The sequence below is a fragment of the Pleurodeles waltl genome, chromosome 6 (genome assembly GCF_031143425.1).
Source record: "Pleurodeles waltl isolate 20211129_DDA chromosome 6, aPleWal1.hap1.20221129, whole genome shotgun sequence".
NCBI lineage: Eukaryota > Metazoa > Chordata > Amphibia > Caudata > Salamandridae > Pleurodeles > Pleurodeles waltl.
The window spans coordinates 1208653739-1208675466 of record NC_090445.1 but is presented as its reverse complement, the minus strand read 5'-3'; the positions used below and the strand labels follow the sequence as shown (position 1 = coordinate 1208675466).

Here is a 21728-nt window from a genome sequence, read left to right as displayed (position 1 = left end):
AGGGAGAAAAGGAATTAACAGAAAGGAAGGAGGCAAAAAGCAGGAGAAAGTGCTTAATAAAACAGGGGAAAAGAGGGAGAAAGCAGTGAAAACAAGGCGGAAATCAGGTGAAAGCACCCAGACAAATAGAGGGGGAGGGGTGAGAAAGCAGTGAATGCGAGGCAGAAAGCAGGAGAAAGCATTCCGAAAAATGGATGGAAAGGAGGGAAAAAGCATTGAAAACGAGGCAAACAGTAGGAAAAAGCACTCAGAAAAATGGGAGAAGGAGGGGAGAAAGCAGAGAAAATGAGACAGAAAGCACTCAGAAAAACAGAGGGGAAGGAGGGCGAAAGCAGTGAAAACAAGGCAAAAGACAGGAGAAAGCACTCAAAATAATGGAGGGAAAAGAGGGTGAAATCAGTGAAAACGGGTGAGAAAGCATGGAAAAGCACTCAGAAAAACAGGAGGAGGGGAGAACGAGGCAGCAAACAGGAGAGAGCGATGCAGAAGCAGGGGAGAGCTGTCCTAGGATCTTCAAAGCAGAACTAATTTTACTGGTTGAATCAATGGCCAACTTTTTGTAGCAGCTGTTAGGATTTAATTGGCAATGAGTTTATAAGTTAGTCTAATGTGTCTTAAACCACAACTATGTTTAACCCTTTGTCACGGTGTTTAATTTGTAAAATAAATAGTGTTGGTGGCCAAGGCTCAGCTCAGAAGCGTGCAGCTGGTGCTCTTAAATGTCGGTGAGCCGAATACGAAGGCTGCATAGTATTGAAATTACATGAGGCCTTTTTAATTCACTTCCAGGCACTGCATTTCCTTTTATCTCACTCTTGTCGGTCCCCCCATTCTCCCTTTACAACTGTTTTCCATATTTCTCTTTCTTCCTCCTTCTCCCCGTTTGTGCACGTCTCCCTCTCTTGCTTTTGTGCAATATCTATTGAGAAAAATATGCAGGTCCTCAAAAATTAGGGACGATGGGCCTGGCTGGCAACCACAGTCTCAAATTAAACACTGCTATCTGAGCTTCTGTTAGTAATAAACCAGAATTTGATTAAAACCGTTTAATGGTTTGTTTATCAAATGGTGTCGGGTCTGAGGATTAATTTTCACTAAGCCTGATATTTTTGGTTAACCTTCAACCAATCTCTCTTTACATTTGTGTTAATGACAGCTTTCGAATTGCTTAGAGGTAGCAGTAGTGTGAATATTTCTCAATCAATGCAGTTTCTGAGCAATAGCATGGATTTAGGTGCAAGTCAAGTGATGTTCTATCGCAGACAGTAAAATATCTTCTGTGAGGATATTTAGCTGGGAAGGAAGAAGAAGGGATATAACACTGGGCAACTGTTTGGAGAGGAGACAGAATAACTGTTAGGAAGTATTAGAAGGAATAGGTCATTCCAGACCCACGAATGACACATTTAGCTGCTATGGAAAATATGTAGCTGCTATGGGAATTATATTTGATAAGGCCAGAAAGGAAATTTGAAAATGCCTGGAAAGACTTCCTGGAGATATATGCTTAGTGTTATGTAATACATTATAATGTGTTGTCATTCACCTAATACCTACACACCTATTAAAGTTCCTACATAATATATAACTTCTTTGACATGTATGTTGATGTTAATTTTGACATTTCTGAAACACGAAATAGGTCCTCTGATAAAAGATTTTCGAAATGCAAAATTAATTATATTTGTATGAAATCTGCTTTCTCTGCGTGGTCACCCCATATTTTTTGCCTTGTGCTAGACCCTATCCTTTTGCGGTTGTTAGAACTCTGTGCATGTAACCCTGCTGACCAGTGTTAAAGTCCCAGCAACCCTTTCTTTAAGCATGGGTTGAACTGGAATATTCCTAATTAGTATATTTAATTTAGCTCTACGCCCCTGGTATATAGTACAAAATGTACCTAGGGCCTGTAAGTTAAATGTCCCAAGTGGACTGCAGCACCTATTGTGTCATCCAGTGCAGTGACACCTGGCTTCATATTTACCACTGCAGCCTGAATGTGGCAGTGTAAACGCTTCAATTTGACCTGTCAAAATGAACCCTTTTGACAGGTCAAGTTCTCCATTTAACAAATGAAAAGGCCACCCCTATTTAGGTGCTGTCACACACATGGCAGGTTGCATGGTATTTAAAAGAAGGGACATGTATAAATCTAATGAGTTGTGTTTCTACCGTGGAAGCTTGCTCTACTTATAATTCCTCTTTCAGTATTGGGCATAAACTTCGGTGTAAAAGCAAGGTGCGAAAGCAATGTCTCGTTACAATATAGCCCTCAGACATCTCCCACTCTTAATAGCTTCCTCTATAACACATAACACAAACACATTTATCATTGATGACATTTTATGATCCTTGGAAACTACTATTCTACGCCTCCATACGCCTACCCTCATTGTCCAGCCAGACTGGTCACAGTAAAAGTTACTGCAAGAAGGTTGAGAGCCTTCGAATCGTCAAGAGTTTTACTTATCTTTCCACTCTTGTGGGTGGTTTGGGCGATTATGACACAATTGTTTTGATAATCATTTTGCATTGTAATCATAATCACATTGGTATACACGCACATCACTACCATCCAGCAAGACTGAATTTATTTTCAAGACGGCACCAAGATAACGGAAACTCACAACTTCAGAGAATGTTTCAATGGTTATAATGTAGCACTGAAAACATGTTTGATCCTCTTTCTTTCAGAATAGAAAAATTAGGTAAATCTGACATTTATTTGGATTCTGTAACCTTTTTCTAACATTGAAACCATGAACTTGACTAGAGCCGAAGGACATTCCAAGATTAGCAATCACTTTTTTTTTGTACCTTACAATATTTCAAATACTTTTGTTGTTCTGATGGTATGGTAAATCTTCACTTTTGCCATACAAGTTAAAAGTCAACATTTGTGGAGAACATTTACCATGCAATTAAATTATATTTGTTATACTCAATGAATGTCAACTCAAATTAGCAATGTTTAAGAAATATTGAATAATTAATCTGGGAGGTCGAATTCTTACCAATGTAATAGGACAATACTTTGCTTGGTGAAAACACAATAAACTAAGAAATCCTCACTCAGATCAACTAATGGTAGCTATAACAAAGCAGATGCTTTTTCTTGAGATAAATATGTGACAGTTTAAAGCAGTATCACATAATGCAAAAGTGAAGAAACAGCAGAATGTAATTGCCAAATACATTTTGAAACAAAATTACAAAATAATGATAAACCAGAGATAAAGACTGTTAAGTAAATGCAAAGCACTAATTAAATTCAATATTTGCAGTTGACTAGGTGTAAGTTGAGGCTGATTATGCAGCAGTGGTAGAGCAAGCCTTGGGGGCAGTAAAAAGCCTAAATGTTACCTTAGGACTTACTCTCTTTTCAGAAAGTAGAATTATTCTGGTGTGCGAAGCTGATGCTGACGTTAGTGAGTGTTACTCAAAGTAATATATATCAGGTTCAGGCTCTTACTGAAGCCTGCAGTTTTGGTGCCAAAAGATCCAGGAAGAACAACGTTGGATTCTACAGCTGTCAAGGCCACTTTGCCACCAGAATTAATTTTCCACCTGGCCCTCATCCAAAATCATATGGTTGTACTTGGCAGTGTTTTGTTTCTCAGCAGTTTTTTGTTTCTCAGCAGGGAAATGAAACCTGCTGTAATCAATGAAGTGTCCAATTAGTGGGATACCTCTTTTCAGCAGTTCTGATGTATCATTTATCAACTCTTGAAAGAGCTATGAGCAGTATCAACTAGCAACCCATAGCCATCAAGGGTTGTCTTGCTATGTGAGCCTTGACACCATCTCCTGATCCTCCAGCTGCCAAAAACCCACTTACCCGTAGTTATTGGATAAGCTATTCCAGATCTCTTCCACAGCTCCCAGGCTTCCATGTAAGAGTCTGATGCTCAGGTCTCTCCAGCCAGGCCTCTCAATGGGTCTAGTGTAATCCACTTTCACATTTGCAGCTTTTCTTCATCAAAGGATGAAGGCTCTTCGGACTTTTGTGAAGCTAAGGTACATTAGCCAGCAAACGAATCCTTAGAGAGAGTTTCCAGGCATGTGTATACATGGAGACCAGATCACATCGCAGTCAACTACACATGCAGGTTAAGAGAGACACTTCCATCTTCTATCTCTTCACCAGGTCCATTTGTGTTATGGCAAGATCGTAATAAACTGTCATTTTTATCATGCACATTAGCCTGTCATTGGGGACATCTGTTTTCCCAATCCGTACAGACTTATCACAACCCAGTACTGCCACTTTTGCAGTAATGTGTGTTTGCCTGCCTGCAAATTATCCTGGAAACCTTTGTTCAAAATAAAAGGAAAATTGCTAACAACACACTGTCCTATGGAGAAGAGCATCCTTCCCTGCAAAACTCAGTGGTGCTGGAACAATTCTCAGAGTCAGGTTGCTGCCATCAATATTAAATCATTAAAATCATAGTGATTGTGAAAAATCCAAGCACCATACAATGAAAAGATTTAGCAAATGACTCACAGCCATTTAGTAGTGGACTGGTAAGAGTGTGAAATGTTAGTCTGTGGTGCATTTTGGAGCACACTATTGCAAATATATTACTAACGTGTGGTGTGGTGGTACACTGTATTTTACAAACAGCACATTTTCCATTGAAATTGCCACAAAATGTGCACTGTCTTGCAGTTGTACAGGTAAACGTTAACAGCACAAAAATGATAATGATAATGTGTAATATTTATAATTTCTGCATCTCCAAGTAAAAATGTCTTGATTTGTTTTGATCCTATTAAAATCTTTGTTTCCATCACACACCTGAATTATAAGAAACATGCTTCATTTATGCTTTCCCAACCTCTGATACATTTTGAAATATTTGTGCAGTTCATTTACAGGAATCTAAAGGTTGTTGTGTGTTACAAAAATAACTGAAATCTTACAGTCTTTCCTTTCACACTGCATACACCCCAGCAAAATTGTCAGTTCACTTTACTAAAATTCTCTAACTTTCAGTCAGAGAAAGACAAGTAAACACCAAGACATAGCCTAACATTTGACTTCTGTATTTTTAATCACAGCAAATGTGACTAGATAAAAACACATTTTAAAGGCATCTTTACTGTCCATTCACCTTCTGAACTCCTGCACAGTTATTTCTGGGGTACTCCAGCACCCTCTCATCCCTACTTTCAGTGGCTAAGGCTAAACCTTCCCCCATCCCAATTCTTCTGGAAACAGATTTCCCTCCTACTTAAAGAGAAAGAAGTCTGAGAGAGATCACCTGTTCTTTAAGTCCTCTTTTGCACTAGGACCCCTCTTGACATAAACATGAGAAGCCCTATGGATTTAGCTTTGGCTCCTTTTTTTACTCTCTGTTCCTGTCCACTGCCAACTGTAACGTTCAATGATAAGTGGCCAGTGATTACTTCTCCAAGTCTTCTTACTGCCAGAAGTAACTCTACTGTCACTTGGCAGGAAAACCTTTTCACACCACATGAAGACCTAATCATTGTCAGGAGGGAAACCCAGGAGAACTGAAATAATTACTGCTAAAGTTTACAGTCAGCACAAATTAGTAACAAGCATTTACAATTCAACGGGTCTCGCGTTTGCTCATGTTAGAGCTGATCGCGGTGTAAACTCCTAACCCGACTTTTCACCTATCGGGCAAAAGTGCATTTATGTACATAACCCGAAAAAGTATAATCAAATATGTAAAGCGCTCGACTTCTGCCAAGCGAGATCGCGCTCGTAAATTAGAGAAAAAAAAGTCCACAAGCCCGATGGAAAACAGCGAGCCTCGCATGTTTTCTGTACTTGGTCGCTGCGCTCAAGGAGGGCTAGCCACCGGAAAAGGCATGACATATGCGTGCCTTCGACTAATGAAAGCAAGCAGATTTTGTTAGGGAAGCCCACGAACCAATAAAAACCACTGACGTGAAGTTGACGGGGCTCCGACCCCTTTTCTAAATACAAAAGAGTCTCACTGCAATACGCATGCGCGAGCGCATGCAACGCAGGCTCGACCCTAAAAAGTACATTTTCCAATATTATTTATTCATCATCTTCTTCACCATTGAACTAGATTTTTGATAAATATTAAAAAATAAGATTTGAATGAATGGTCCAGCTATTCCCGTGCCTGAATTTTGTAACATTATATTTTAATCACAATCCAGGCTCGTCACATGGAAAAAAATATGTTAGCACACAGAGTGAATATTTCACTTTGCAGTAATGTGCTCTAGGGACATAGGTATTTTTAATACTTAAGATAGCCTACATCTATACTTTAAACATTGGGGGCTAGAATGCACACATGTGAGTGACTTTGCAAATGTATAAAGCAATTTTTCTACATGTCAAACTTCTTTCCTTTAATGTGTAAAAATGCAGTGCTTTTAGACTGCAGCCAGCCAGACCACAATGGACCAGAAGCCATGTTTTGCAGTCAGAAATATGTGTGGAGTATATTTACATTGCAGCCCAAATTACAAATGTAACTTTTATGCCACAGTTGCGCTTTTCTATTCAAACTTACCATGGCCTTAACTAGCCATCTAGGTGTAACTAATTGTACTTCATCTTTTATGGACAGAGCATAAGAGCTCTAGTCTGAATCGTAGCCTTACAGAGCCCAGAGGCACAATTTCAGCAAAAACAACTGCTCAGAAGTGCAGGGCCCGCTCAAAAAATGGGCAGCCTCGTAATAGTACATGTAAATTTAATTTTATACACAAAATGACAAACTTATAACCACATGCCTAAAACCAGCCTGAATAGCGACAAAAAATCAGCTACTGAAAATACATTATGAGAGTGCACCAGGTTTAAGACTTGTTTCACTTTACAATAGCTTAACCTCTAAATCATGCGGTATATTCCGCAATACTGTCCACGTAATTACTCGCAACACAGTTAATACTAACTCAGCTTTTAAAAGTGATGTCTTTCAATATCACTTATGGATTTTTCAAAGTGAAATTGCCTCTATTCTCTTATACTTGTTTAGTTTTATGCTTAGAAATATGAATACATATTTTGGAGTTAATTTGAAAGTGTATTTTTTTCTTTTTATTTCCCTTTTGTTATCTGATTAGTCATACAGCCTTCACAAATTGCATTAGTGGATATTGTCCATGAGTGACTTTTGAGACATCTCCAGTGGAAGGGGACTTCCACCTCCACAATCCACAGCGTCCAGAAGTGCTGTTTCAGCTCAGGAAGGCAGTGGGGCTTCCCTCATCAACACACTGAAAGCATGCCCCGGCCTTCCAACAGCGCAGAACTTTTGAGACATCTGTGAGGGGATCAGGCCACTGGAAACGGTGCCAGTCCCCTGGAAATCCACCTCCTCAATCCACAGTGCCTAGAGGTGCTGCTCCGGCTCAGGAAGGCAGAGGGGTTTACCTAGCCACCATGTTCAAAGCCCGCCCCAGCCTTCCCGTAGCGCTGGATGTGAGCGACTGTGCCAGGGCCAAGGACAGGCCCATCTTCGCCAGTTCACAGCCGAATAAGGCTGGGCTGGGCCTCCTCTTGGTCAACTACAGCACTGATTTGATTTATACAATTATACAAACAACCCTGATAACTCAACTCCAGTTTTCCCTTCTGGCGGTCACTGGCTTATGCCTTGTTTTCACAAGATATGAGTTACTAATGCTGCTGGGCTGCCCTCTATTCCATCTGTTATTGTGAGGCCCAGGCCCACTCTTCTCTCCTGGTTTGGTCATCACCATGCCACTAGGACCCCTTAACTGGAACTGTTAATTCAGTGTTGGCTAGCGTATATCACATAATCTATTTCAATTTATTGTTGCTTTTCATTTTTGCAATTGCACGAAATATTCCTAGTATTTTAACTCAGTTAGGCACTATGGGCAAGCGCAAAGGAACTGACTGTCATAGGAGCTCAGACTCATCTCAAAGCAACCAAGGAGACCAGGAATTGCACACTGAGATTGACCTCCTAAAATAAGAGGTTGAATCCATTACTGGCGATAATAATCAGCCCAAATGTCCCTCAGAGAGAATGCAAAAAGAAAAACGCCAAGCATGCTACACGCACCCTGCCTGATATGTTTAAAAAGAAATTGCAGCACCCAAAAGACATGGACACCCCTTTGCTAAAGTCTGTACCTTTGACCTCTAATAATAAAGTTCCCTCATATACTATGCCTCTAGAGCCAGACATAATCTGTAGCAATCACTTCCAGCCTCTGCAAACTCTCTAAAACTACCCCAGGAAACTTCGATGTCCCCGGGAGTCTCTCTGATTTGACCACCCAAAGGGTGATTACAGGGACGGTAGAAACAATCTACTACCACTCTCAAGATCTCCTCAAGGAGATAAGAGAGGCTATGGAGGATTAAAAACTATGATAACATATCTCACGGACGTGATGAGCACTTGGTAGCGGTAGTTACTGAATCAAAAAAGGGTGGAGTATGCAACTGTGAATAAAGAACTCATGGGACTATCCCAAACAAAACAACCTTCTCAAATGACACAAAGGCATGACGACCTATACATAGGATCAGACCCTCGGCCAGTTCAGAGCACTAGTAAAACTGCAGCCAACACGGACATGTTATCTTCAGGTCAGACTCAGAGTCTATTCTGCCCTTGGCCTCGCTCCAATGCACAAAATCCTAGAGGAAAATTGCCTAGAAGTGCTGTTCAGCCTCCTCTAGGCCCTAATATTATATCCCTAAACAATAGATGTGAAATCCCTGAAAAGCCATTGCCTTCTGTAACTAGACGTGCCTCAGACAAATAGGCATTTTGCCCCTAACAAGCCCAAAACCAATGTAATGCTGCCAAGTCAGATCCATATGACCAATGTCCCCAAACTCCCTTTTGCACCAAGGCACTGACTTTAACTTCATTAAAATTACGTTTGTCAACAGGAAAATAGCAGATAGCCTGTTAGCCCTGGACATTAGGACGTATCCTCCAAATGGCTCATCTATTCAATTTAATATCCTTGAGTAGAGACACACATGGCAAAATCAAACTAAATACTAAACAGTCTTAACGAACAAGACTCCATTTTGGGAAACTTGGACTGACTATCCAGTGTGAATAGATCTTTCTTTTTGTCCCAACTTATGTTATCAAGAGTTAAGTGCAGGTAGTTACCAGCTAACATCTCAGAACCCATAATACCTACGGTGCTGCCTACTTCTTGTCATGTTACACCTAGCAGGGGGGCATCTCAGCCCCCAAATAACTGGACACCCCTACTATGCAGACCTTACACTTCTCCACCACCAGAAGGTTTTTGGTTGGCAGTCAGGTTACCCTCTGTCCAAGCAAGAACCCTCACTCTAGTCAGGGTAAGTCACACACAATCCAAAATTAGCCTGTGCCCACCCTCTGGTAGCTTGGCACGAGCAGTCAGGCTTAACTTAGAAGGCAATGTCTAAAGTATTTGTGCAATAAATCATACAATACAACCATATAGCACCACAAAAATACACCACACAGTGTTTAGAAAACTATATAATATTTATCAGGATAATTGTACGTCAAAACGAATAAAGTTGCAATGTGAATTTGTGGAGATATCACTGAAAAGTGTTATAAAGTGTCTTAAGTCTTTAAAAAGCAAACAAAGTCTCTTTCAAGCACAAAGTACCTGGTTTGTAGTGGAAAATCTCCTCAGAGGGCCACAGAAGAAGAGATACAGGTAAAAATGGTGTGTGCGTCGATTTCTCCCCAGCACACACGGACTTGCGTCGTTATTTTTCATGCGGGGAAGTCGTGCGTCGTTTTCTGGCGCGCGGACAGTCTCTTTCTGTGGATCGCAGGGATTACCAGATGTCCCGGGTCTGTGCGTGGATTCTCCTGCTTGTTTTCCGGCTGCGTGTCATTCTGCGGGGCTGCATGTCAAAGTTTCGCTCTCATGGCAGGCGTCGCGTCGATTCCTCCTCTGGAGGTCGGGCGGCGTTGTCCTTGCGAGGCCGTGCGTCGAAGTTCCGGTCGTCCCGAAGGCGTCGGGTCGATCAGCGTCGGTGTGCAGCGTTTTTCTCACCGCAGAACAAGCTGTGCGTCGAAAATTTCAGCACACGAAGCGTCCAAGTGAAAAAGAGAAGTCTTTTTGGTCCTGAGACTTCAGGGAACAGGAGGCAAGCTCGATCCAAGCCCTTGGAGAGCACTTTCACAGCCAGACAAGAGTTCAGCAAGGCAGCAGGCCAATAGCAAGGCAGCCGTCCTTTGTAGAAAGCAGACAGGTGAGTCCTTTGAGCAGCCAGGCAATTCTTCTTGGCAGGTTGTAGTTTCTGGTTCAGGTTTCTTCTCCAGCAAATGTCTGATGTGGTAGGGCAGAGGCCCTGTTTTATACCCAAATGTGCCTTTGAAGTGGGGGAGACTTCAAAGAGTGGCTAAGAAGTGCACCAGGTCCCCTTTCAGTTCAATCCTGTCTGCCAGGGTCCCAGTAGGGGGTGTGGCAGTCCTTTGTGTGAGAGCAGGCCCTCCACCCTCCCAGCCCAGGAAGACCCATTCAAAATGCAGATGTATGCAAGTGAGGCTGAGTACCCTGTGTTTGGGGTGTGTCTGAGTGAATGCACCAGGAGCTGTCAACTAAGCTCAGCCAGACGTGCATTGTAAGGCACAGAAAGATTTAAGTGCAAAGAAATGCTCACTTTCTAAAAGTGGCATTTCTAGAATAGTAATATTAAATCCGACTTCACCAGTCAGCAGGATTTTGTATTACCATTCTGGCCATATTAAATATGACCTTCCTGCTCCTTTCAGATCAGCAGCTGCCACTTCAACAATGTATGAAGGCAGCCCCAATGTTAGCCTATGAAGGGAGCAGGCCTCACAGTAGTGTAAAAACGAATGTAGGAGTTTTACACTGCCAGGACATATAACTACACAGGTACATGTCCTGCCTTTTACCTACACAGCACCCTGCTCTAGGTGTTACCTAGGGCACACATTAGGGGTGACTTATATGTAGAAAAAGGGGAGTTCTAGGCTTGGCAAGTACTTTTAAATGCCAAGTCGAAGTGGCAGTGAAACTGCACACACAGGCCTTGCAATGGCAAGCCTGAGACAAGGTTAAGGGGGCTACTTAAGTGGGTGGCACAACCAGTGCTGCAGGTCCAATAGTAGCATTTAATCTACAGGCCTTAGGCACATATAGTGCACATTACTAGGGACTTATAAGTAAAATAAATAGTCCAGTCAGGTATGATCCAAAGTTACCATGTTTAAAAAGGGAGAGAGCATATGCACTTTAGCACTGGTTAGCAGTGGTAAAGTGCGCAGAGTATAAAAGCCAGCAAAACAGGGTCAACAAAGAAGAGGGAGGCAGGCAAAAAGTTAGGGGTGACCACCCTAAGGCATGTCAGGTCTAACACTAGGGTGCTGCCTACGTCTTGTCATGTTACACCTAGCAGGGGGGGCATCTCAGCCCCCAAATAACTGGACACCCCTACTATGCAGACCTTACACTTCTCCACCACCAGCTGAGCCCCACTTGAAGTGAATACCAGGGCAACCATATCACCCAAAAATTAAATAAGATATAACTTAAGGACAGTTTTCTGGAATGTGGAAGGTATAAAATACAAACTACAACTGCCCGGGTGGAATGATTTAAGGGAAAGATTTGATATCTGCCTATTCCAGGGGATCTGGAGTCCAGAGTCTGTGCTTAAATCAGGGTACACTAATCACTGGATACCGGCTAAAACTAACCAATGTGGTAGTTTATATGGACGCCTGCTTGTATGGCTGAGAACCTCATTAAACTGCTCAACACGCAAGCTAGCAACTGACTCCCCGGACTGTAGAAAAGTGCCCCTTTGTGTATAGTCATCCCTCCCCACACACTTTTTTACGTCAATGCTGATGGTTATGATTGTTAGTGCACTGGAGCCTGCTAACCAGGCCCCAGAGATCCTGCTCTCTCCAAAAACTAATTTGTCGACTTGGTAATTCTCTAATTGGCAAAGAATTTACCCCCTTATAAGTCCCTTGTAAATGTTACCCAGGACATAGGTGGTAAAGGTGTCCCCAGGGCTCCAGCACAAGTGTGTGCCCTCCTGAGTGACCCACACAAGCTACTGACTGCAGGTCTACCATTGCAGACAACAGGAGCAGTGAAAACTGCTCTATCTCAACTGTGCCCTCACTATGTGGGGCACAGTCCCATGCACTTACATATATGTCAGATACCTCTAAGAAAGGACTCTGCAGCCCAGGAGGCAGTGTGCATTAATTTTAAGGTGTAGGCATTTAAGCACAATCATATATGATATCTGTCCCTGAGGTAACAGACTGGGAACTGCGAGAACAGTTCTCGTCCTTGGCTCAAACTCTGCACTTCCGACCAGAGGGACACCTGTGGACATCAGAAGCACCCTCAATCTCCCCTGGACTACTGCCACTAGTCCCCTGTAAACTACAGAAAAAAACACTTGCAGGATCTGAAGATTCACCATCCATCTGGCCCTCCATAGGATCACCCAAGTACAGGTGGATCAGTGTCTTCTGGGAGTTACAGTCTCACCTGCCCCGAAGTTTCAGGCTGCAATGTCAATCCCCCAGAACCTGTGAAGTTCCCAAAACTTTTCTTCACCTTTAGCTCTGCCAAGGCTTGTTGTTTGCAAGCCCGGTAACTGACCCCCACACTCAATGCTGCAACTGCAGGGCACACTGTGCAGCCTGCATCGAACATTGACATCACAGCACTTGCTGAGTTTTTGCGTCTTGTTTTCTGCAATGTCATTTAAGCAGTAAAATAAGCGCCAGCGTGAGTCCTGCTCAGCACCATGGACAGCCAGGACAACCTTGCACCCAGATGCCACAGGCCAGGTAAGACTGAACTGACGGTTGTGGCCTGGTCCTAGTACCCGCACCACCTTAACTCTGCAAGGGTCCCACGTAAATTGACCTCGAAGTGACCGTTTGTCATTAGTGGATTTCTCCATTGACGTCAATGTAATGTTTAAATGCCCATTTTTGCTATCATTTACAGTGGCAGCTAGTGACATTTGAAAGGGGTGGGGCGTAAACGTTTGCGATGAGTGGCAAATGGCGAGCGTGCACAGTAAGCAAACCCAACCATTATAAGGGTGGTTGTAAAGGTGGTTGTGAGGGTGGTTGGGGGATGTTCTCCAAGAAAAGTTTGAAAAAAGGGTGGGCAATGGTGCATTTTTAAGTAGATTTGAGAAAGCAAGAAGGTTAATAAAAACAATTGTGAAAGTGTAGTTATGACATCAATAAAGAGATTTCTTATGATAATGACGTAGGTAGTTATTTATTCAGTATAACCATATGTTTTGGTTTGTGAAGGTCCAGTTCTACCTGTCCTGTCCTCAGGTGTGGAGGTGTAAACAGTCTCTGCCCCGGCCCCCTACTCTCGAGCCCAGGCACTGCTTGTGTGTATTTAGGACCCTGCTGTACAGGACAAAGGTGAAGGCAGGTCTGTGATTCAAGTCCTGCTGGGTCTTCTGAATGGGAGAGCTGCAGTGACTGCTGGGACTAGCTGAGAAGAGGAGGGTCACAGAGGAAGCTAAATGGGCTCCTGGGGAAAGAATGGGGCCAGAGACAAAGGGGGATTGCAGATAATGAGAGCTACCCCACAGGTCTGTAATGATTTTAAAGGGGGAGATGGCTTTAGAGATAATGGCAATCATTTGCCCTAAAGTGGCGCTTCACACCAATTTAAGGAAGCCAAGCACTTAACAAAAAGGCTAGACAAATTTTGCCTGCATGGTGCGCTGCTCGGTTCACCCCTATACGTCTTGCACATGGCTGCCAAATATGCCCGGATTATTAGGGACAAGGAGGAAAGTGCTGCAAGTCCCAGCATGCAAAGCCCTATGGGCACACGACTCGCTGAACGCGCTAGCCATATCCTTGATCCGGATTGCACTGGCAGTTGTGGTTAGATGTGGTAAAAACATGTTTTTAAACGCAAAGAACAACTGTTTATATCGTCACTTGTGTTGTACAACTCACACTGAATTCCCTTTTGGCGCTTACCTAATACGCATCTTTATTTATCCAACTGAAAATGATCAAGGACTGGACCCACAGTGCCAGGAAGCACCTCGTGCATTCCAGGTCACAGACGGATCACTATAGTGGCATTTAAATATCTAAGCTGCCCTAGGCAGTGGCATTTTACTGTCCACAACCTTACTCTTTTACCACTCCCTTCCTGTTTCTCGCTCTGCCACTCAGTTTCAGAAGGAGGTAGAATATGTTGGGGCAAGTCTTTAAGGCAATGTGTCCTGTTTAAAAGGGCACCTCCAGTCTGTCTTTTCCCTTTAGCGGAGTTAAGTCACAAATTTAAAGGCGATAGAGTCCTTTAGAAAGGTGGCAAAGCAGCGACAGCATGGTAAACCCCCAAATCCCGAAACTTCCACAGTTTGGCGCTTGTGCAACATCATGCAAGGCTATAAAAAGGTATACTTACAGTGCATGCAAGATGATCTACAGCAGGGAGGCCAGTGCCCAGAGGCCGAATGACAAGCACACTTCCTCAACCGTGAAGCATTTAATGAGATAGTCCCAGTTCCGCAGGGCTAAGGTTAGAAGCTGCTGCCCATGGACCTTCTCTGTTCAACTTCTGTGGGCACCTGTCGTGAGACACTAATTGTTGAACCCTTAAATTACCATGTTTTTGATGTTTGCTGCAGTTTACGCCACGGTAATAATGTCCCTATGTGCTTTTGGGGCCGCAACATGTAAGCGCACTATTTCTAGTGCTTTAGCCCTAAGGCACTACCTTGCTATTTGTACATGGGCCGGTAAAGAGCTCAGTTGTTGATACGATGGCTTCTAGCTGGTGAGTTCGTGTTTTTGGCTTGGATGTTGCTAATAGCAATTAGTGAGAAGCAGCTGGTTCCATTGCTTTAACAACAATAATCAATGCATCATGTAGTTCTAGGCGTTGTGTCGCTAGTGCCTGGACATTTGGTCAATATGTGTGTCAGCACCATGCGTGTGTCCAGTTTGTGTATGCCTGGTTACTGTTGGTCATGTTGCAAGGTGCTGTTTTGCAGGTGTTACTGAGTCTTATGTGGCTGGGGCCTGGCCTTGCTTTTAGCCCTGTGTTGCATGAGTAGAAATTAATCTTTGCTGTTCAGAAGTTTTGCTCTGTTTTTTTCTGGGCGTCTCGAAATTGGCCACAGCAGGGCATCGGTGGCGGCTCTTGCATTAACAGCAGTGTCACAGATTGCAGATAGTCCCAGTGGCAGAGTCACGCAGGTTATTTGTCACCTGAAGGATCCGACAGCAGCAGATGTCCCCGGGAGCAGCCAGAGTAGCTGTATGTTCAGGCTGCCGGGACATATGGACCCCAGTCCCTCTCGGTAAGGCCGGACGTGTCCATGGAGGGCGCTGCATGTTCCCGAGAGTTCAGTGTGCATGAGGTAGCTCAGCTCAGTCACGGGCCATCTGTAGGCAAAGTCTCTCTGTCTCTCCCCACCCAGGCACCGGAACTCCTATTGCTCTCAACGTCTAAAAGATTCCTACCACAGAGCTTCTGTCGCATACAAACCCTGGAGACTTATAACTTCATACCGTTCAGCGGGTCCTCCGCACAGTTTAAAAGATTCTCAACCGAAGAAACAGGTCACACCTGTGCTTGTTAGCAAACTGTAGGAAGCATTCTGGGAATTGTAGTTTCACTTGCAACACTGTAAGTGCTAGAATATTCCCTTATAAAAGGTAATGGCTAAAATGCCAGGGATGGTTGGAAGTGTCACACGACATTGTGACCATTTCAGCAGCTCTTTAACAGACAAAGCAAGGCTGCGCTCCTACCCACTTCAGCTCAAGTTTCCTCTTATAGGTCTGCCCTCCACCTCTCCTCCATTGGCTCAGAGCAGTAAGTCGCTTTACTTCTGAGGCTCTGCGGCAGAGCTCCAACCCCTGTGGTGCCTCTCATGTGCACAGATTGCACCAGAGGCCTAGACTAGATGGTCTTTCAATTAATCCAGACGCTGCTCCCTTGCTGTTACACAGCATGAGAGCAGCACTAGGACTGACTTAAGCGGGCACACTCACCGCTCATTAGGAGACTGGAGGTGCGGCTCTGATCAACCCCAGTTCTCCTAATGTGCAGATGAAGACAAGATTCTACTGCTGCATACCCGACTGGCTGGAGAAAGGCAGCCGACCAAACCGATACGTGCACTTTGTGCCTTGCACTCGCTGCCAACTGCCTCTATGCTGATATGTTTCTAAATTGAAACCCCACCCCCTTCAGAGCCTCCAATGCCACAGCTGAAGGCGGACTGCTGTGTGCTCTGGCTGAATAAAATATATAATGTCGAAAACTTTTAATTACTTGTACATTTATTATATTTACATGTAATGGGGGATAAAGGGGGGGGGGGGGGGGAGGGCAAATTAAGAGTGGGGCAACGCCTCAATGCCCTAATGGAAGAACCACAGCTGGTGATTTAATTTTGCTTCTAAAATCTATAACTCCTGTTTTATTGACTCAATCCCAATCATTTTGATGTCTAAATTAAGATAAAAAGAAGTTATATTTTTATAGATTGGTATTGGATTTATTTTGAGTTGTGTCAATTACTTATCGCTATAGGAGGCTGGCCTGGTTTGTAGTGAGAAACTTGGGTACTTACACCTAGTACCAGGTCCAGTTATCCCTTATTAGTGAAATGTAGTAGTGTTCTAGCAGCTTAGGCTGATAGAGGTAGCTATAGCAGAGCAGTTTAGGCTGAACTAGGAGACACGCAAAGCTCCTGCAATACCACTTATAGTTACACAGTACTTATACACAAGTAAAGACAATACTCAGTGTAACCAAAAATAAAGGTATTTATTTGGGTGACACAGTACTAAAAATATCTTAGAGACAATACTCCTTCTGGAGGTAAGTATTATACACAATATATACACTAGACACCAAAATTAGACAAGTAAATAGTCATAGAACAATGCAAGAAAAAGGAAATGCTATAGATTGCAATGGGAGAAAATAGGTCTAAGGGCAACACAAACCATATACTAAGAAAGTGGAATGCGAATCAGAAATTTCCCCCTAGACAAGTGTAGTGTGTGCAGAATCGCTGGGAGAGTAAGAATACAGTAAAGGTAAGTAAATTACCCCACCCCAAAGCCCAGAAAAGCAGGAGTAAATTACAGCAAGTTTCCTTAAGACACACTACACCTCGTAATTGGGATTTTGCAGCAACCAACCAAGTCTGCAAAGAACAACTGCTGGATTCCTGGACCTGAAGACATGCAAAGGAAGGGGACCAAGTCCAGAACTAGAAAGAAGTTCCAGGAAGGATAGGAGCCCCAGCCAACCCAGAAGAGAGTGCAAAAGAAGAGTCCATGGTTAGTCGCAGACTGCAGAAATGCCCTCTAGGAAGATGCCAGCGGGTTCCTGCATGATGTAAAGGATGTCCCATGAAGTGAAGATCGTTGCTGACATGATTTCGTGTTGGAAGTCACCAACAAGCCTTGGCTACGACAAACGTGCGTTTTTCATCAAAATGGTGCTGGATGGACCCAGGAGGGACCTGGGGGCCTCAACTATGTGTGTGGAGGAAGAGGGGGCTCTCAGCACTTTTTGAGAGCCCTCAGGATGCCAGCCAGCACAGCCAGAAGCCGCAGGATCCGGGTTCAAAGGAGGTGCAAAATGCAGTTGATGCAGCACAACAAAAGATGGTCCCACGCCGCCGGAGAACAACTCAGCGAGTTGAGCGTCACAGGGTGGAGTGCTGGGGACCTGGGCCAGGCTGTGCATGAAGACATTTTAAAAAGAGTGCACAGAGGCCTCAGGAGGTGAAGAAGACACAAAACACACGGGTACTGTTGTTCTCGGGGAAAGCAAGGTCTGACCTCCTCCAAATTGCATCAGGAGGACCTCTGGATAGTCTATGTCAATTATGTCCACCCTCTGTGTCCTTAGGAGCACGCTCGTCGCTGTGAGAGGAGTTCCAGGGTACTGGTCGTCACCTTGGAAGGTGCCTACTTGGAGCAGGGGAGGGACTCCGCCACTCCACTGGAGATGTTTTCGGTCCTTCTGGTGCAGGATGAAGACAGGGAGTCCCCAGAGCATGCACACAGAGGAAACTGTTGCAGTTGCTGACTTGGAGCTGAGGTTGCTGAAGAAATGTGTCTCTTGTAGACACTTTGTTGCAGTTACAGAGTTTCTTGGAGCAGGCTGCGGTTGATCCGAGGTCAGTGGATGCTGAAGTTGTTGCAGAGGATTCCTGAAGGAAACTTGCAAGCAGAATCTGAAGAGAACCCACAGGAGAGACCCTAAATTGTCCTGAGAGGGGGAGTGGCTACCTTATCAGCTAAGGACCTATCAGGAGGGATCTCTGATGTCACCTGCTGGCACTGGTCACTCAGAGGCTTCCAAAGTGCCCCCACACCTTGCAAACCCTAACACCTATTTCCAAAGGGAGAGGGTGTAACACCCTGCTCTCAGAGGAAATGCTTTGTTCTGCCTTCCTGGGACTGGGCTGCCCAGACCCCAGGGGGGCAGAACCCTGTCTGTGAGGTGGCAGCAGCTGTAGCTGCAGTGCAAGCCTCATAGAGCTGGTTTGGCAGTATTGGGGGTCCATGGTGGAGCCCCCAGGATGCATGGAATTGGCTCCCCAATACCAGATTTGGAATGGGGGGACAATTCCATGATCTTAGACATGCTACATGGCCATATTCGGAGTTACCATTGTGAAGCTACATATAGGTATTGACCTATATGTAGTGCACACGTGTAATGGCGAGCCCGCACTCACAAAGTCCGGGTAAATGGCCCTGAACTATGTGGGGGCACCTTTGCTAGTGCAAGGGTGCCCTCACACTTAGTAACTTTGCACCTAACCTTCAGCAAGTGAAGGTTAGACATAGAGGTGACTTATAAGTTACTTAAGTGCAGTGAAAATGGCTGTGAATTAGTGTATGCACTATTTCACGCAGGCTGCAATGGTAGTCCTGTGTAAGGGTTTGTCTGAGCTCCTTATGGGTGGCAAAAGAAATACTGCAGCCCATATGGATCTCCCGGAACCCCAATGGCCTTGGTACCTAGGTACTATATACTATGGACTTATAAGGGGGTCTAGTATGCCAATTGAAATTGGTAAGTGAAGTCACTGGCCTACAGTGACAAATTTATAAGCAGAGAGAGCATAAGCACTGAGGTTCTGATTAGCAGAGTCTCAGTGACACAGTTAGGCACTACACAGGCATACACATTAGGCCACAAACTATGAGCACTGGGGTCCTGGTTAGCAGGATCCCAGTGAGACAGGCAAAACACACTGACATGTAGGTTTTTATCTATGAGCTCTGGGGTCCTGGCTAGCAGGATCCCAGTGACACAGTAAATACACACTGACACACACTCACAAACAGGCCAAAAGCGGCAGTAACCATGTTAGAAAGAGGCTACTTTCTCACACAGTGGAGAAGTGTGGCACAATGGTTAGAGTGGCAGACCCTGATGCAGAGATCTGGCCGGGGACCAGGGTTCAAACCCCGCCTCAGCATGTCTTGGGCTCAATTCCCTTGGACCAGATAATTCTCGCCTTGGTGCCTAATCTAATTAATAGGTCCCACTCTGTAACTCTGGGCAATAGCTTGCTTAATCTCCACAACGGCCCCAACAGTGCTTGGATGCCTGGCTTCACCCTGGGGGTGCCCAGGAGTGGGCACCTCACAGGGAAAAGCCAGGAGGGGTTCTATAGCGGTATGCGTACAGTGCCTTGAGACCCTAACGGGTGAGTAGTGTGCTATACAAGTGCGAAGTTTACAGTTTTTACAGTTGGCCTAACCAAAACTGAAAATATGTTTCAGAGGAATTTAATCAAGCTACCAGTCAGTACCCCGTTGCATCCAGTGTGTCTTGATGAGGGTTGGAGGACAATAGCAGATAAAGTAATAATTAGACCTGTTCTGTTCTGGAGGAGGCTCAGAGTCACCCCGTATTAGACCCCTATGCCAAAGCCCTCTAAAAACATATTAAGCTGGTTAGATTCCACTAAACTGAATGGCTCAACAACATCAAGAAATTGCTGTGCTCTTTGTGGCTACCCGATCTGTGCGATCTTCCTCAGCTATCCATCTCCCCTCCAAGGAAAAAAATCAAAGATTATATTGGTCCATGGTCAGCCAGAATGCAGCCAGTAACACAAATAGGGGCTCATTGACCACTGAAGCGACCATGTTTAAGACCTGCAGTGCTTTTGAATCCTTTTTACACTTTATTACAGATCCCACCTTTAGGAAGCTCTAAATCCACTTTAGGTTTGGAACCTTACCCATTAATATATTCACAGCTAAATGGTCAGATTCTGCCGTACCACTTCCGTTATGCCCAGTCGGCAACATTTTTAAATTAACTATTGCGGATGTCCTATTTGCTTGCCCTATGTTGCTTAAACTAATCTTCTCCCAGATAGACATTATGAGACATGTTGAAGCCTTAAGAATTTTGAAAGCAGACCCTCAACCATTGTCTGCCTGCGAGGTAGCCATATTCCTGGGAAGGGCGTGGCTACTAAGATGTAAAAGCATAGCATCATCTCTCCAAAATTTAGTGCATATTTAGACGTGTCAAGCTTTCAAGGAAGGAACTGCCTCCACCTACTATGTTCCATATACCATTCTACACAAGGTGGGAGCACTTTCAGTATACATGTGGATCCTTATGAGGTTTTTGTAGAATGAGCGTGTACTTCGACCCTGCTCTGCTCCCTACTTGCCATCCTGCCTGATCCCTGATTGAAGACTAGTAGGTCACTAGTACAGTAAATGTAGCTATCCCATGTAATGTCTCTTGCGTCCTTGATCTGCGAAACGTGGGCTGTCTTAACAGACGTAAGAGTCGCCACAATAGTGCCTGGCCCCAACGTATCTCGAATTACATGGCCAGTTGGCTCATACCCGGGACTTGGTTACAGATAGCCATTTTGCATCAATATTAATTTGCTTTTTTTTTAGGGTCGAGCCTGCGAGTGCATGCGCTTGCACATGCGTCTTTTATGCAAGATGCTGTTGTGATAAGTAAAGGGCTTGAAGCCTGCCTGTCGCTCCCATTTGTTGGAACTCTTTTCTACAGCCTCGTAATTCGTCAAGGCATATCTTGCATCATTTCCATTCCTCAGTGAGGAGCAGGGATCAAGTACTAATTGATTTCAACTTAATTGGTGCCCATCCGCTGCTCCCGACGTGATTGAGGTACTATTTTGTTCTAACTTCGAATGCCCCGCAAGCAGAAAGCTTGTGACTGGGAAAAACATGCCTAGCAGGCACAAAATTGCAAAGTTTCATTTTTTAAAGTTTACTTTACTTTATTTGGTTAAGTCGTCTTTTCTCAGTTTTCACTGGCTTTTTTTGTTTTTGCTCATGGGCGCTGTTATTAACTTGTTTGAAATATGCGCGACCCATTACATTGCAAATGCTTGTCTTTTTATTACTTGCAATTCTACATTGTATCAATGCACCTTACAGAATTTGCTTGCATGGGCTTGTAACCTTTAAAATAATATTACTCATTGCTACTTGTCATCTCAGGCCTGTATATACCTTTACACTCTTGTAGGATCTCCACCTGGAAAATGTTTACAACTGTATGGCGTGTTGCTCAACCTACCTCGATCAAGTACTGGGACCAGTACATTAATTTTGCACTTTACATTTTGCACTTTATACTCTCTACTTTACATTGCTACTTGTACTATCCCCCAAGAGAGATATTAGGCAACTAATAGCAGATACTCGTTTGAAGTTTTC

General features: G+C 44.1%; 1 protein-coding gene across 1 annotated transcript in view; it reads right to left on the bottom strand.

The window, feature by feature from the left end:
- Positions 1–21728, bottom strand: part of MYPN (myopalladin) — a 2801288-nt gene that overhangs the window by 992033 nt on the left and 1787527 nt on the right. The gene's annotated exons all lie outside the window — the stretch shown is intronic.